This window comes from Equus przewalskii, chromosome 29 (genome assembly GCF_037783145.1).
Source record: "Equus przewalskii isolate Varuska chromosome 29, EquPr2, whole genome shotgun sequence".
NCBI classification, from domain to species: Eukaryota; Metazoa; Chordata; class Mammalia; order Perissodactyla; family Equidae; genus Equus; species Equus przewalskii.
The window spans coordinates 34446683-34461697 of NC_091859.1; the positions used below are offsets into that span (position 1 = coordinate 34446683).

A 15015-nucleotide genomic window follows, 5' to 3' on the forward strand; every position below is an offset into this window, starting at 1 on the left:
TTGCATATGAGGTAGGTGTAAAAGACCTGCTCATTGTAGTGTTACAGAGGGGATGGGGGTGCTAAGGGAGCTGGAGAGAGGAACCCAACGTTTACCGATCTGTTGCCGCTGTAACAAATGACCGTGAACTTGTCTTAAAACCACACACACTATCTTACAGTTCTGGAGTTCAGAAGTCCAGCATGAGCTGGACGAGTGTTTCACTGGGCTAAAGTCAAAGCGTCAACAGGTCTGGGTCCCTTCTGGAGGCTCTGGGGAAAATCCATTTCTTTGTCCTTTTCCAGCTTCTAGAGGCTGCCCACATTCGTTGGCTCGTGGCCCCTTCCTCCATCCTCAAAGCTGGTGGCTTTGCACCTCTCTGACGGCTCTTCCACAGTCACACTTCCTCTGATTTTTCTTGTGCCTCCCTCTTCCCTATTTCAGGACCCTTGGGATTACGTTGGGCCCACCCAGGTAATCCGGGATAATCTCCCTATTTTTTGAGATATAATTGATATACAACATACAATTATATAAGATGTAATTGATATACAACATTGTATTAGTTTCGAGTGTATAACATAATGATTTGAGAGATGTATACATTGCAAAATGATGGCCACAATATGTCTAGGTAACACCCATCACGTCACATAGTTATACAATTCTTTTCTTGTGATGAGAGCTTTTTAGATCTACCGTCTTAGCAACTTTCAAATATACAATCCAGTCTTGTTAATGACAGTCACCACATTGTACTGCTCTCCCTACTTTAAGGTCAACCAATCAGCAACCTTATTTCCCCCTGCAGCTTTATTTCCTCTTTGCCACGTAACCTGACTGTTCACAGTTTCCAGGGATTAACGTGGCCATCTCTGGGGGGCCATTTTCCTGTCTGGCACATCCAGTGAAGGGAGAAGATTTTACAAGTCCCATCCCATTTTGGTCTCCTCAACAACCCTGGGGGGTTAGTGGTGTTCACCCCATTTTAAAGGTGAGATTGAGGTCAGGATCACACTGACATCCAATAGTGGAGCTGAAATCCGAATCCAGGTCTATCTGACCCCACGGCCCACCTCTTCCCACCTCATCACAATCCTTTGAGACCCCCAAGAGGCTGCAGAGAGTGAGAAGTTATTCCATTCATTGATCACATTTGCGGAGCCCTCCCCACATGCCAAGCCAAATGCTGAGCACTCTGGAGGGATTCTCGGAGGATTAAGATGTGGGTTCCTCCTCCCACATGTGGGGGGGATGGGGGAGACGACATACCCCAATGCAGAGAGGAGCACAGCGGGGAGACGGGGTGAGGGGGACGAGAGCAATGGTCTCCTCGTAGCTGATGAGGACCCGGAAAGGGCTGGTTTTAGGCTCAAAATGCAGCTCCTCTGCTCCCTGGGTGGCGGTCGGAGCAAAGTGAGCCTCTGCTTTCTCATCTGTGAAATGGGAATAATGATATTAACCATTTCACACCTAGAATTGCTGCGAGGAACAAGTTAGAAGATGTTTGTAAGCACGAGCAGGTGCCTGGCACGGTCAGAACTCAATAAAAACAGCTGTTGTCATTATTTTTATTGTCAGGATGCGGGTATAAGACAGCAAGATGGATGGCGCCGGATGCTTGCGAATGTATTCTTTCGAGAGGGAGGTAAAGAGCACTGAACAGGGACCCAAAGACCAAGGTTGGCGTCCTCGGTTGCTCCCGTGACGGAGGAATCTGGAGAAGGGGCTTCTGCACTCAGTGCCTTGGTTCCTTCGGCTTTGAAGGGGATGATAAAGACTGCGGCTTCTGGGTTTGTGCGAGGCTCAAATCAGATTAGGTAGACAGGGCCTTTGCAGGTCGTAAAGAGCCATTCAGCTGTAAGAGCTCATCTTCATCACTGCCAGGAGCAGAATGCGGACGGCGGTGACCAGTGTTGCCCAGGATGAATCACTGCCATATTGACCCAGTGACGGTCCAGGTGCCCGGGGCTATTGCTACCTGAGGCTCAGGGAGGTCAGGTGACATGGACAGTTGCAGAGCGGGGTTCTGGGACCAGGACCCCCTGCCCCCTGGCCAGGATGTCTGCTGCTCCTCCGCCTGCCCCAGCCCACTTCAGGGTCAGCCGAGCAATCCACTCTCCCTCTCGGAGCAGGCCCGAGCCCCCGAGCCCCAGCCTGCCACGGGTCATCCCACAACCTCCCCACCAGCGTGCCTTCGGAGGTCAGTACATCCTGTGCTTCTCACTGTATCTATCAGCAGTCAACTGCTTCTCCAAAGAACACCTGACCTGGAAGCTCAGTAGTCGGGACATGTGAAACTGGAAACTCCTCACCGTGGCCTTCGAGGCCCTCATGTTGTCCTGGGCCCCGCCCCTTGCCCACCACCTGCAGCCCCTCAGCCTTGGGAGGTGGCGCGTGTTCTCCTCAGCATCCACGGTCACTCCCCCTTCCAGGCCTCTACTTTTCCTCCCTCCCCAAAGGCCGTGTGCCTCCTACTGAAAAGGAGGGACTCTGAAGTCTCAATACCAGCCCCTGCACTTATTTGCTGTGCGCCCTTGGACCAGTTACTTACCCTCTCTGGGCTTCAGCCCTCTCATCTCTGATATGGGTATGTGATGATAGCACAATTGCAGGGTTGTATGAGGAGTGACTACGAGTCCGCCTCGCTGGCCTACAGCAGGGTCTGGCCCCCAGGACACACTCTCCAAGCTATTTACTTCACCCATGCCAAGGGCCGCATACACGTGCGGCCCGTCACAGAGGCCTTCTCTGAGACCCCACCTCTCACTCCCCTGCCTTGCCCTCATTCACCTACTCAGTAACCTTGAATGGAGAGCCTCCTCAGTGCCAGGCTGGGCTGGGCATCATGCAGAGACTCACAGGAACCAGGCGGGGCCCTCCTCCAGGCAGCTCTGAGGACAGAAGCCCAGCCTCTGGGCAGGAAGCTCCAGGAACTTGCTCCCTGACACTCTAGGGGCCTCCTTTCCCAGGGCCTGAAGGGGTCAGGCCTCAGCCCCCAGCTCCCAGGTGGCCCTGTGCAGACTTGAGGGGCAGACTGACAGCACACCCGGTGGGCACTGATGGCCGAAGGAACAGGGGAGCCTGGAGGGGAGTCTGGGTTCAGACTTAACTTTGCTCTTCTGGGGTTGCCCCTGTGCTGAGCAAGAAGCACGGCCGCTGGCCTCCTCACTCAGGAATGCAGAGCATTTCTTACCACCACGAAGGACAGGACGGGGCCAGGCTTACCCTCCCAAGCCCCAGAAGCATCCAAATTGTTTGCTAAAACCACAGCCCAGGAGAGGTCTGAGGGGAAACGTGAGGTCTGGGGCATGGGGGCGGAGACCCTGGCTGTGATTACCCTGGGGGGGAGGAGGAGCCTGCCCTTAGAAAGGGAAGTTCTCCTCGGGTGGATGGATGGTGGGGTGGCAGGAACAGAACTCTCCCTCCCACACCACAGTGCTGGCTCCCAGACCCCGAGGGGTGTGGGCGAGGGATGGGGGCCGGCTCGTCCTCCCCCTCTAGGCTCCTCACGGCCCAGCCCAGGTGCCTTCTCATCCCAGCTGCCTACTCCCTTGCCTCCGCTACGCCACCCTTTTCTCTCTTCCCAGATCTTCTTTGTCAAACGCCTCATTGGAGGGCCCCTATTGGCCGGCCCTGGTCTCAGGTATTTTGTTCAGTAACTATTACGTGCCAGGTGCTGCTCTTACTAGGCACCCTGCAGAGGGGAAAAGGATGCCCACAGGGCGAGAGCTACTCCTTATCTTCCGCTGTGTCCCCAGGGCCCAGCCCAGCCGCACAGCCAGTCAGATGGGCAGGATTTGACATAGCTTGGCCTGGCTTTTCCAGCACCTCGAGGCCCTCTCTCTCCCCCAGAGACCTCCCTGCATCCAGCGCTCTAGGCTATCCCCCACCCCTCCCCCTGGGCCATCCCCCAGCTCCGCTGCCTCCCATCCCCCACACCTGTGTTTGCTCAGCTGCAGCTGGGCCAGCACTCCAGCTCCGCTCTGCCCCGCCCACGGCCAAGGTCAGTTGACCAGCCTCCCTGGGCACCTGGGCCCAACACAGACCCCAGATGAGGGGCACAGACCTTCTAGCTATTCCTGGGCTGGCTCTCCTCTGCCCACCACAACCCCATTCTGAGTGGTCTCCCAAATACAGGCCCCAGAGGCCAATTTCCCTTGGCTCCTGTCTCATTCAGGGTTCACCCAGAGAAACAGAACCAGTAGGATACATATATTTTGAATGATTGACTGATTGTAAGGAAATGGCTTATGCCACAGTGGGAGCTGGCTAGGCCAGCCTGAGATCTGTGAGGCAGGCCACTGGGAAGGGCGCCTGGGTGGACCTCTCAAGCACAGGCTGCAGCTGCTGTCCGCAGGCGGAATTTCTTCCATTTCCAGAGCCTTGATCACACCTGCAAACTTCCTTTTGCCATTTAAAGTGACGTATTCACAGATTTCAGAGATAGGGAGGCCAATACCTTTGGGCGGCCTTTCCGCCGACCGCGGGCCTGGAGGGGCCACCATCTTTCCACATTCATTCATCCTCTCACTTTCCCAAGCATGATCCATCTAGGGGTTAGGCCTGTCCTGAGGGCTGGGGCACAACCGAGGCAGCCTCAGAAATAGGTGATGGTGATACAGAGACAAGCGACATAATGGAGGCGAGGTTCAAAGGACTTGGGTGACGTGGTGGGACGTGAGATATGAGAAGCGAGGAAGGGAAGACAGGAGGAGAGCGTCTTGTGGGGCCTCTACTCCTGGGGACCCTTCGCCCGGGGTCTGCGGGGACCGCTGCCGTGTTAGGGGGTGAGGGAAGCCAGGGCAGAAATGGTACCCTCTGCAGTCAGACTACTCCGACCCTTTATGGCAGGAGGGGAGGGAATTGTGTGCTATTAAAACAAACACAGATCTCCTAGGGAGTGGGAGGCAAGATTCCCAAGGTTTCTTAAGAAAACCAGGATGACCTGAAGGAGCTGTTGAGTGGGCCTCCGCTTCAGTTCCTGGACCCGCCCCCCCGCCTCTGTCCAGTCCTACCCGCTCCGGGTCCCACCAGCTCCTTTCACAGTTAGGGGTTGGGGTGGCTTGAGAAGCGCTGGTGGGGCCGAGAGTTTGGTCTGGAATAGAAAGACTGGGGCGCCTCTGCTCAGTCATCCATCCTGCAGACCTGGGAGGAGAGAGGCCCAGCCAGGCTGGCCCTGCCCAGGGGCACTCCCGAGGGTGGGGCGCTGCCGAGGGCCGAGTGGGTGGGGCCTATAAAGGCCTCCCCTGCCACCTGCCTTCTCGAAGGCCCCCGTCTTGCTTTCTCGAGCTTCCTTCAGCTGCTAAAGTGCTGGGGACTCAAGAGAGGACCCGGGCGGCCTGTAAAAGCAGACCCTGGGTTGGAATCCAGGCTCCGACTACTTAAAGCTGAGTGAACGAGGGCGTCTCCTTTCCTCCTCTGTCATGATGGGGTATCTCCCCCCTCCTCCCTGGCTGACGGCCAGCGGCTCAGGAGAAATCCTGCCCGCAGTTACAAAGCCCCAGTTACTCAACCTCCTGCTGCCGTTAACCACTTCCGCAGCCCTTCGAGAAAAATCTCCAGGAAAGCAGCGACTGTATCTGCCTGTTTACCACAGTGTCCCCAGTGTCCCCCACAGGACCTGGCACGTGGTGGGAGCACAATAAATACTCCCTTTCCTTCCTTCCTTCCAATAACACACATTAACTAGTCTACAGGGTGGCAGGCAGGTCCTGGGCTGAAACGTAGGCCTTTCACTTTACAGCTGAAGAAAGGCAGAGTCAGAGAGGTGAAGTGACTTGCCCAAGATCACACAGCAGGTAACTGAGCCAATATTTGGACCTAGTTCTTGTCCCTGACATTTTCCACTTGGCCCTGTGGGGGATCAGAATTGGCCACCCCAAAATGTGTCTCTTTGGTTAAGGACAAAAAACTCTGAAAGAAACTTTGAAACTGCCCCCCCCCCCACCCCCGCCCAAGGCCTTTGCTTTCTTAGACTATTTTTGGGAGTGAACTTTCTGGATCTTGTGAGGGCTGCTTCTTCTGTACTCTCTTTTGGGGATGTCTCTTGTGTCCATGGTTAAGCTGTAAAAGGCTTATTAGTTTGAATCGCTATTAAGATCCTACTCATCAGTGTGGCCAGATGATGGATCATTTAAGTTGGAAAAACCTCTAAATTGGAAGAAAATTTTTTTTCTCTCCTCCTTCTCCCCAAAGCCCCCCAGTACATAGTTGTATATCCTAGTTGTGAGTGACTCTGGTTGTGCTGTGTGGGACACTGCCTCAGCATGGCCCGATGAGCGGCGCCATGCCCGCGCCCAGGATCTGAACTGACGAAACCCCGGGCTACAGAAGGGGAGTGCACGAACCCAACCACTTGGCCTTGGGGCTTGCCCCCCAAAAAAGATTTTTGAGAGCTCTCTTCATAATTGTTTTATTGGTACCTATGAAAAGACCAGATTAAAAAGAAAATACAAAAAAATAATGACTAGCCTTAAGACCCTGCCTCAGGGTGCAATTAAATCGAGAAAATGCAAAGGTTTTGATACGATTATAAAGGTTAAAATATTTGAGCTAATTTTATATAAAGAGGTTGTATCAACTTTGCCTGAGTCTGTCTTCAAATGGCTGACTGGGAATGCTTCTCCTATCCAATATTATAAGACCAAGGCCTATTGATAAAATCCTAAAGGAAACTATGATTAGAGGTAGAAGAGCTGATGGAATTCAGAGGAAATTTTGTGGAAAAACTGATATATTTATGGGCCTTATGTGAAGTGATGGCATCTCTTTTTGCCTGATTATATTGTGTCGTGGGGATAGATGTTGCGTCTCACCATGTCCCCAGCCTGATTGTAAGACAGTGCATAAATCTGTACTTCAGACAGTGTTAATTAAACATACTGAAGGGAAGTCAATAGAGTTTCCTGAGCCCCCACACCATATTAGACAAAAACTAGAGGCTAATATCCGGTTCCAAAAAATAAAAAAGGTAGTAAAATTACGCACCCCCCCCCACCAAGGTAAATTGGTCTAGGGTTAAATTGTACACTTACAAAGAGGACCTTTGTTAAATGCTTTGTGCAGACTTTTAAAGGCGTGGTACATTGTCCTAAAGTGTTAAAACAACAGGTGTAGAGTCTTTGTGTATGTGTGTCTATATGTATGTGATATATGTGGGACTTTTTACCTCTGGATGACATGACCAAAATTAAGAGCTCTACTTCACTGTCTTAAAGTAAGCTCTTACATAAACTATTTCTAAATGTAAAAGAAATTAACCCAAATGTCTTTCAAGTTAACATGATATGAAATAATCTTTAGTAAATGAAAGCTTGTTTAAGTTTGTTGGTTTGATTAAAATAGACATGTCCTCAAGATTACCAATACTGGATATGATGCAGACATACAGCCCAGGTTTACTAGTCAAATGAGCTCACGTGATCTCTGTCAGCAAAACTAATAACTTAAAATGATAGCTAATTTTGTATAATGTCTCATGAAGTTTTCGTGGGTAAGCTAAACATAATTGTTGGGAGCAAGTGATTTAAATATAAGTGAGATAAGAGTTGATAGATAAACTTTTAGGAATAATTATAGTTTATGACATGTGTGCTTAAAATAGCTTCCAAAATCTCTTGGGTAACTTGAAACCCTGAAGTTTTGCTAGGATAAATTAAATGATAAAAATTCACTAAGTATCTAGATCATTTCCAAATAAGATAAAATACTAAAACATTAATTGCTAAACCTGTCTAAGTTTACCTACTTTTGTCTTATTACAGAGAACCAAAAATTGTTTGGGTCCATTCATAAATACATGTCTTGTATTTTATTAAAAGATTGTACAATAAAGTAGCATGTTTCTAGAAATTATGAAAAGTGTTTATAAACTTACTGAGCCACAGAATGCTAATGTAAAAGGTAGTTTATGATTGCTTGCTTCTTAGTTTTCACTAAAATTAAAGTCCATAAGGGTTAAGAATTCTAATTAATATATGCAATATATTTGTATTCAAGGAAAGTAAGATGTAAAATGTATGTTTTCAGTAAAAAAATTTTTTTTGTTAAGAAAGATAAATTTGTCCTAAAGTGCTAGAAGGAAAAAAAGAAGGCATGGGACAAATCTGAATGTAAAAAGAAAGTTATAGAAGGTTTGTAAAGAGAAATTCTGAAAAAAAAAAAGAGTTTTGTACATAGTCAAGTTGGCTAAGATTGAAATGAATTTAATTAAGTTTTAATATCAAAATTAAGCTAGTGCAAAATTAGAATTTGTTTTTTCCCCTCTTTTAAAAGGATAATTTTCTTAAACTTTTAATCTGTTCTTGGTAAAGAAATTATATGTTTTATCAAAATAAATTTCCTGTGTTGTTTTTATCAGGTCTTTAATCACAGGTACTAAGGTTTTTCTTATAGCTATTTAATTCTCTGCATTCATCTGAAAATCTTTAATTGTCACCATGGTTAAATGGATAACTAAACATTGTTTCATAGGGATCTGTGATATTATGTTGGTAAATATTATTGATATAATAAGTGTTTTTTAAAAAGTATATAACATTCCTAAAGTTCCTGATCTGTCCTGACTGTCGGTCATAATTCTAGTTATTATCTTGAAATGTTGTATGTCACAGAAATAACCAAGTTTTTTTGTCAATTGCCATTTTTAGATCTTTTGTCAATTATAGACAGTTATTGTTGTACTCTGCTTTTGAAAATATGTTTCATCTTTAGAGAGTTTCATGGAAAGGACCCTGACACTTCCTGTGGAATACGGGTTTCTGATAAACTTTCAGATGATAAAACTGAACTAGGTTAAAAATTACAGAACTCTAATGGAGAAACTGATGACTTCATGAAACTGCTAATGGAAGATCAAGATCAAGAGTTGATTGCATGGGAATTAATGAACTGATGAGGATGATTATAATTTTTATGACTTTTCTTTTGAGATAGGCTGATTTATAAAAATGTTTTGGGGGTCGGCCCCATGGCTGAGTGGTTAAGTTCGCACGCTCTGCTGTGGTGGCCCAGGGTTTCACGGTTCGAATCCTAGGCACGGACATGACACCACTTGTCAGGCCACATTGAGGTGGCATCCCACATGCCACAGCTAGAAGGACCTACAACTAAAAATATACGGCTATGTACAGGGGGTTTGGGGAGATAAAGCAGAAAAAAAAAAGATTGGCAACAGTTGTTAACTCAGGTGCAATCTTTAAAAAAAAAAAGTTTTGTCTTTTCAGATTTCAGGAAACCTTTTTCTCTTTTCTCTCAAGCTAACTATGACTTATAGCAATTTGGTAAATTATACTTTTGTAAGCAGATTTGAAATATTTATATTTTTCTCCCTACCTGATCCTTCCAGAATTTGAAAACTCTTAGTGAGTGATCATTGTATTTTCATGGCACTATAGTTATTTACATAAGTTCAATAAGAATCTGTTAACCTTCTAACAGGACAAAATTGGAAATATTGATTATATTACCGAACATTGATTATATTACTTTGACTGGAATGTCATATTTGAGAAAAATATATAGACTCAGATATGACCTGACAGCTTTTGAAAAACAAAGATTGGACTTCATGAAATAAAGCCACTTGAAAATATTGGCCTGGTACCTGACTTACAGGTTTCCCAGCAACCTTACCAGGTGAGTAAAGCAGGTCACTTCTCTAGCAGGTGCAAGGAACCTCAAAATACTTTGGGGAACCTCAAAAGAAGAGAAGAAGTCACCCAAATCTATAGGTATTACAGGCCTTGTCTGATGACAAGTCCTTGGCTTAGCCTGGCCTCAAGAGGCCTTTAAAGTTCAATCTGAGATTCCTGATGAAAAGTTCCAGCAAAGCAGATTTAAAAGAGCCTATATGATCAATGGCTATTCTTGCTGTATTAAAGTAAATAATTGGGCCAAGTTTACTGAAACTAGACTTACTTTACAAAGCAATTAGTCTTAATTTGGCTATATTTGGTAAAAATGAGGGTGATTTTAGAGAGAAAAATTATATTTCAGTAGAAACCATAGTACACATGTATACATATTAGATTCCAATTCTGTTAGTTGTCTTTGAGGTTTTGTTTCCTACCTGTAAACTGGACTGGATCCTGAATTCTTCTAGTCTCCTGAAATATCTGGCTACAAACTAACATTTTCAATTTTTTCCATCATTTTCATTTGAAATCATTAAGGACTGAAACCACGCCTGCTCCTGAAGCCTTGCAGACTGAAGCTGGATAACTTGATATAAACTTAAGCGAGATCACCACGATAGCATGCCTGTTGCTGAGTAAGCCACTCAAAAGGGCACCTGAACATCTGATGACATCATCAGAGACATTTCAAACTACAAAAGATGCTTTGACCCTAACATCTAGAAATCTTCTTCACTGGCTGTCCCCTGGACTCAGAAACTGGTTTATAATTTGCTCTAACCATTAACCTTGTTTTTCTTTTTATTCCTATAAAAATGTTTCTTATTAAATACCTGATTGCTTGCTTACACAATACAGGCCTAACTACAGGCAGGTAGGTGGGAGCCTACCTGCATCACCACCTCCTGAAATAAATTTAATTGCACTGATCTATTATCAGGACTAAGAAATGTGTTCAGTGAGATGAAACAATCTACCAACTCACCTTTGGACTATGAAACTTCTTAAAGTTTCAAAGGCAGAACTGGGGGGTGGGGAGGGGTCAGAATTGGCCACCCCAAAATGTGTCTCTTTGGTTAAGGACAAGAGACTCTTAAAGAAACTTTGACCTTCCCCCTAACTGCCTAAAAGAATTTAAGATAGAATGCTTGTCCCCAGGACAGGCCATCACCATAAATAACTCTGGCTATCGATAGACTGTGAGGGTCCTTGCTAAGCCCACTCTTATCAAAATTCTGTCTACCAAACATTTACTTTTCCATTTCCATGTGAACTGCCTTCCTCCCCTTTGAAGTCCCAAACCACTACCCCCAACGTCCTCCTTTGTCTTTAGCTGGAGATGGTATTTAAAGTGGCAGCTTTGGCCATTCTGAGTGAGTTACTCAGACTTCCTGGGTTTCTCCCATGTATACATATTATTAAACTTTACTTGATTTTCTCCTGTTATTCTGTCTCATGTCAATCTAATTCCTAAACCAGCCAGAAGAACCTAGAGGGTAGAGGAATTTTCTTCCTCCCCTACAACCCAAAGTGTCAAAGTGTGGAGGTGTGGAGGCAAGGGAGTGGAGTGATGTATTGGGGAGGTGGCCAGAACAGCAGAAGATGCACTGGAGAAATGGGCTGGGGCAGGGTCATGACGTGCGTCAAAGGTCAAGCGAGGGACTGGTGAGGGTTGCCCCCATCCCGTGGGCCACAGTGACCTGGAGTTTGTTCCTGCTTTGGGCCCTTGTAAAACTAAAGTGGCCTCAGGGAAAGGGCTTGTCACAAGCACCAGTTTTCTTACCTAAACAATGGCACAAACACATTGACAAGTGTAATACGCCCAGTGGAAAGAGTTGAGCCTTGGGGTCAAACATCTCTGGGTTAAAATGCCAGCACTGCCACATCATAGTTGGGGGATCTTGGCAAATGATGACATTATTTATCTTTTCTGAGCCTCAGTGTCCAGCTAGGGGAAATGGGACTTGTCACACTCATCTTGCAGGACCCCTGGGAGGCTCAAAAGGGGCATTACGTAAAGCACCAAACAAGTATATGCACCTGACAGTGGTAGCTGTTATTGTTATTATATTATTATATTACCATTAGTGGGGCCTTCTGGGGTTCAGACCCGGGGCTGAATACCCCCTGACTGAGGAGCCAGGGCACAGGTGTTCTGTGGCCTTCTGCTCCCCACAAGAGAACTTGGAGCCCTTTGCTCCTGGCTTCCCCAGTGTCTGTGTGTGTGTTCCAAAAGCTTAGTCTTAGAGCAGCTGCTCTTGAACCTCATGAGCATATTATACTTAGCAGCATGGGAAAAACTGGCTGGGAGACAGGAGACCCAGGGCCTAGCCCCAGCTCTGCTCCGACTTGCTGTGTGATCTTGTGTGAGTCATTCCCCTCTCTGGGCATCAAACAAGGCAGGTGGACTGGATGACTCTTAGGAGCCTTTCATTTCTTATCGCAGTAACTGAGGTCTGGAGATGGAAATCCAGCACCGGGCCCAAACCCTGGTGCATGTAGAGTCCAATTCAGAATAAGGCCGGGGAACAGATGCCTGCCAGGTCCAGGTGCCCGATTCCTGAGGCCCCCAAAGACCTAATCAGAAGGAGTTCCCATGCAGTATGGTGAGGAGGGCCAGATTTAAGTATGCTCAGTTAAGTTCAAATTTCTGATAAAGAAGAGGGTTTTTTTAGTATAAGTATGTCCCAAATATTGTATGGGGTAAACTTATACTAAAAAATTATTTGTTCTGGGCCCGGCCCATGGCCGAGTGATTAAGTTCGCACGCTCTGCTTTGGTGGCCCAGGGTTTTGCCAGTTCGGATCCTGGGTGCAGACATGGCACCGCTCATCAGGCCATGTTGGGGTGGCATCCCACATACCACAACTAGAAGGACCCACAACTGAAAATATACAACTATGTACGTGGGGGCTTTGGGGAGAAAAAGGAAAAATAAAATCTTAAATAAATAAATAAATGAAAGTAAAAAATTATTTGTTCTTTTTCTGAAGTTCAAATAATTCAGATTTAGCTGGGTGTCCTGTATTTTATCTGACAATTCTAAATATAGCCAAAGAAAACCCATGAGGAAGCTCTCTATGTGCTCATGTGAAATGCTCTCAGAGATGTGTCAAGGGAGAAAGCAAAGGGAGGAACAGTGGGGATGACATGCTTCCCTGCATCAAAAAAGGAGAAAAGGGGTGCTGCCCGGTGGCATAGTGGTTAAGTTTGCACGCTCTGCTTCAGCAGCCCCGGGTTTGGATCCTGGGCGCAGACCTACACACCACTCATAAAGCCAGGCTGTGGCAGTGTCCCACATGTACAGTGGAGGAAGATTAGCTTAGCACAGATGTTAGCTCAGGGCCAATCTTCCTCATCAGAAAAAAAAAAGGAGAAAAGAATACAGGAAGGACGTATGCAGAAGCAACTGGAAACACAGGCAGCTTCTGGGGAAGGGCCTGGGGGGCAGGCATGGAGGGGCCCGGTGTGGAGACTTTTCACTGTGCCTCCTTTGCACCTTCTAAATTTTGTACCATATGAATATTTTATCCAGACCAAAAAAGTAAGTGAATAAGGAACATCATCAGGCAGTTTGCCCTGATCCAGCTCCCGCACCCTTAACCTCCTGCATTCTAGAAATACTCCAGGGCTTGTGTTATCCTTACCAAAATTCCTTTTGGCCTTGGACTCCTGTCTCAGCATTCCCCGGCCTGCAGGGGTCAGATGAGTCACAGCCACCCCTGGCCAGCTGTTTGCCATCTGCAGGCCTTCCTGGGGAAGAGCCCCTTCCAGCTGTGGCCTCCGTCTCTGCAGACTCTGGTGCCCCTTTCATATCTCTCTCTCTCGTCTCTCCCCTTAGACTGTAATTCAAGTGAATTCAACCCCCATTTATTGGGTGGGCCAGGCACGGTGCTAGGAACAAGGAAGACTTCCCCACAAGTCTGAAAGGGAGGGCTTACAAGAGCAAGGGGAGAAGTGTGGGGGTGGGAGGGAATTCTATATGTGTGTCTGTAGAGAGGTGGTGGCATCTGGGAAGACTTCCTGGAGGAAGTGGCACCTTGAAAGAAAAGTGGTCTTCTGAGCAGAACTGGGGAATTGATCAGCAGGTCTTCATGGAGCACAATGTGTAGAGCTCAGGGGCCGAAGGCAGAACAAGGACGCGCCTTCCCTCCAAGAACTTAGTGATGCAGGAGGAAAAACAGCACATCTCACCGACGCTGCAGGAACACCTCCAGCGGGATGTGCTGCATTACCATATCCAAGGGGACAGCTAGGGCTGCTCAGGGATCCAGAGGACAGCTATCAAGCTAGCGTGGGAAGGGCCTTTACACATCCTTACATCTCACTCTCATTTTTCAGGCCCAGAGAGGGACAGGGAATGGTCCAGGTCACACAGCGAGTCAGTGGCAAAGCCAGGACCAGAGCCCGGCCCCTGACTCCCAGCCCAGTGCTCTCTACACAGCCCTCACTGCCTCCTCCAGGGCTGGGAACTCAGGCTGGCATCAAGGAAAGCTTCCAGAAGCAGGCACTGCCAGGCACTCTGACCCCAGGCAGTCCTTTGGGAGGTGGCACAGATGGTGGCACATGGTGCGATCCCAGGAAGGGACCTGCATACTTTGTAACCTGGGGTGACATTGCCCTGGTCGGGCTCAGCTCAGAGCAGCCTGCAGGGCCACTGAGGAGGAGAGGCCACCTGATAAAGGTTGTCTCATGTAATCCTCCCAGTGGAAGCTGAGGTAGGAACAATGCCGGGTTACAGGTCAGCAAATGAAGGCCTAGGGAAACGAAGTGACTCACCCAAGGTCCCCAGGCATTGACGACTCAGCCATAGCAGTGCCCTGTGCCGTTTCCACGAGACCATTCTGTCTGCGCGTGGGAAGTCCGTCACCTTCCTGACAACACACACAGGTGTCCTCCAGACGTTCCTGGCAAGGCGCCTGAGCCCCGCCATGAGCTCTTTTTCTTCCTGGTTACCCCAAACATCCCCTTAAAAGGAGCAGGTAGCCCCTGAAGGTATTATCAGCCATTTCTACCTGAGTGTAAGTTAGTTATCAGACCTTGAGACTAGAGCCGAAGGCAGGGCCTTGCCCCAAATGACACATGACTGGTGAGGAGGGAGCAGTCCCTGGGTTTGGGCTGGGCCCGGGAGTGGATGGGTGGAGCTTTCCCTGAGGCCCCTGGGCCCTGTGTCCAGGTGGCACTGTGACGGGAGGCGCCCAAGGGTGGAGACACACGGTGATGTAGAAAGAGCACTGACCGGTTCCAGCCTGAGCTCCAGCACCTCCCACCTGCACGGCCTCAGGCACGCCACTCACCTGCGCGAACCTCGAGCCTCACCTGTGCAGTGGGGACGCTCCCACTGGATCCACCTGCAGGTGGGGTGCTTGAGAAGATGCTCCGTCCCAGGGTTGGACAG

At 47.9% G+C, this 15015-nt stretch overlaps 1 long non-coding RNA gene across 1 annotated transcript; it reads right to left on the minus strand.

Moving 5' to 3' along the window:
- Positions 1-1533: 1533 nt before the first annotated feature.
- On the minus strand, positions 1534-14705 carry LOC139080253 (uncharacterized). Its single transcript, XR_011534593.1, has 2 exons — positions 14397-14705; positions 1534-1859 (listed from the first exon to the last, which is right to left on the minus strand). It is a non-coding gene; the product is annotated as an uncharacterized lncRNA (long non-coding RNA).
- Between the last annotated feature and the right edge of the window lie 310 nt (positions 14706-15015).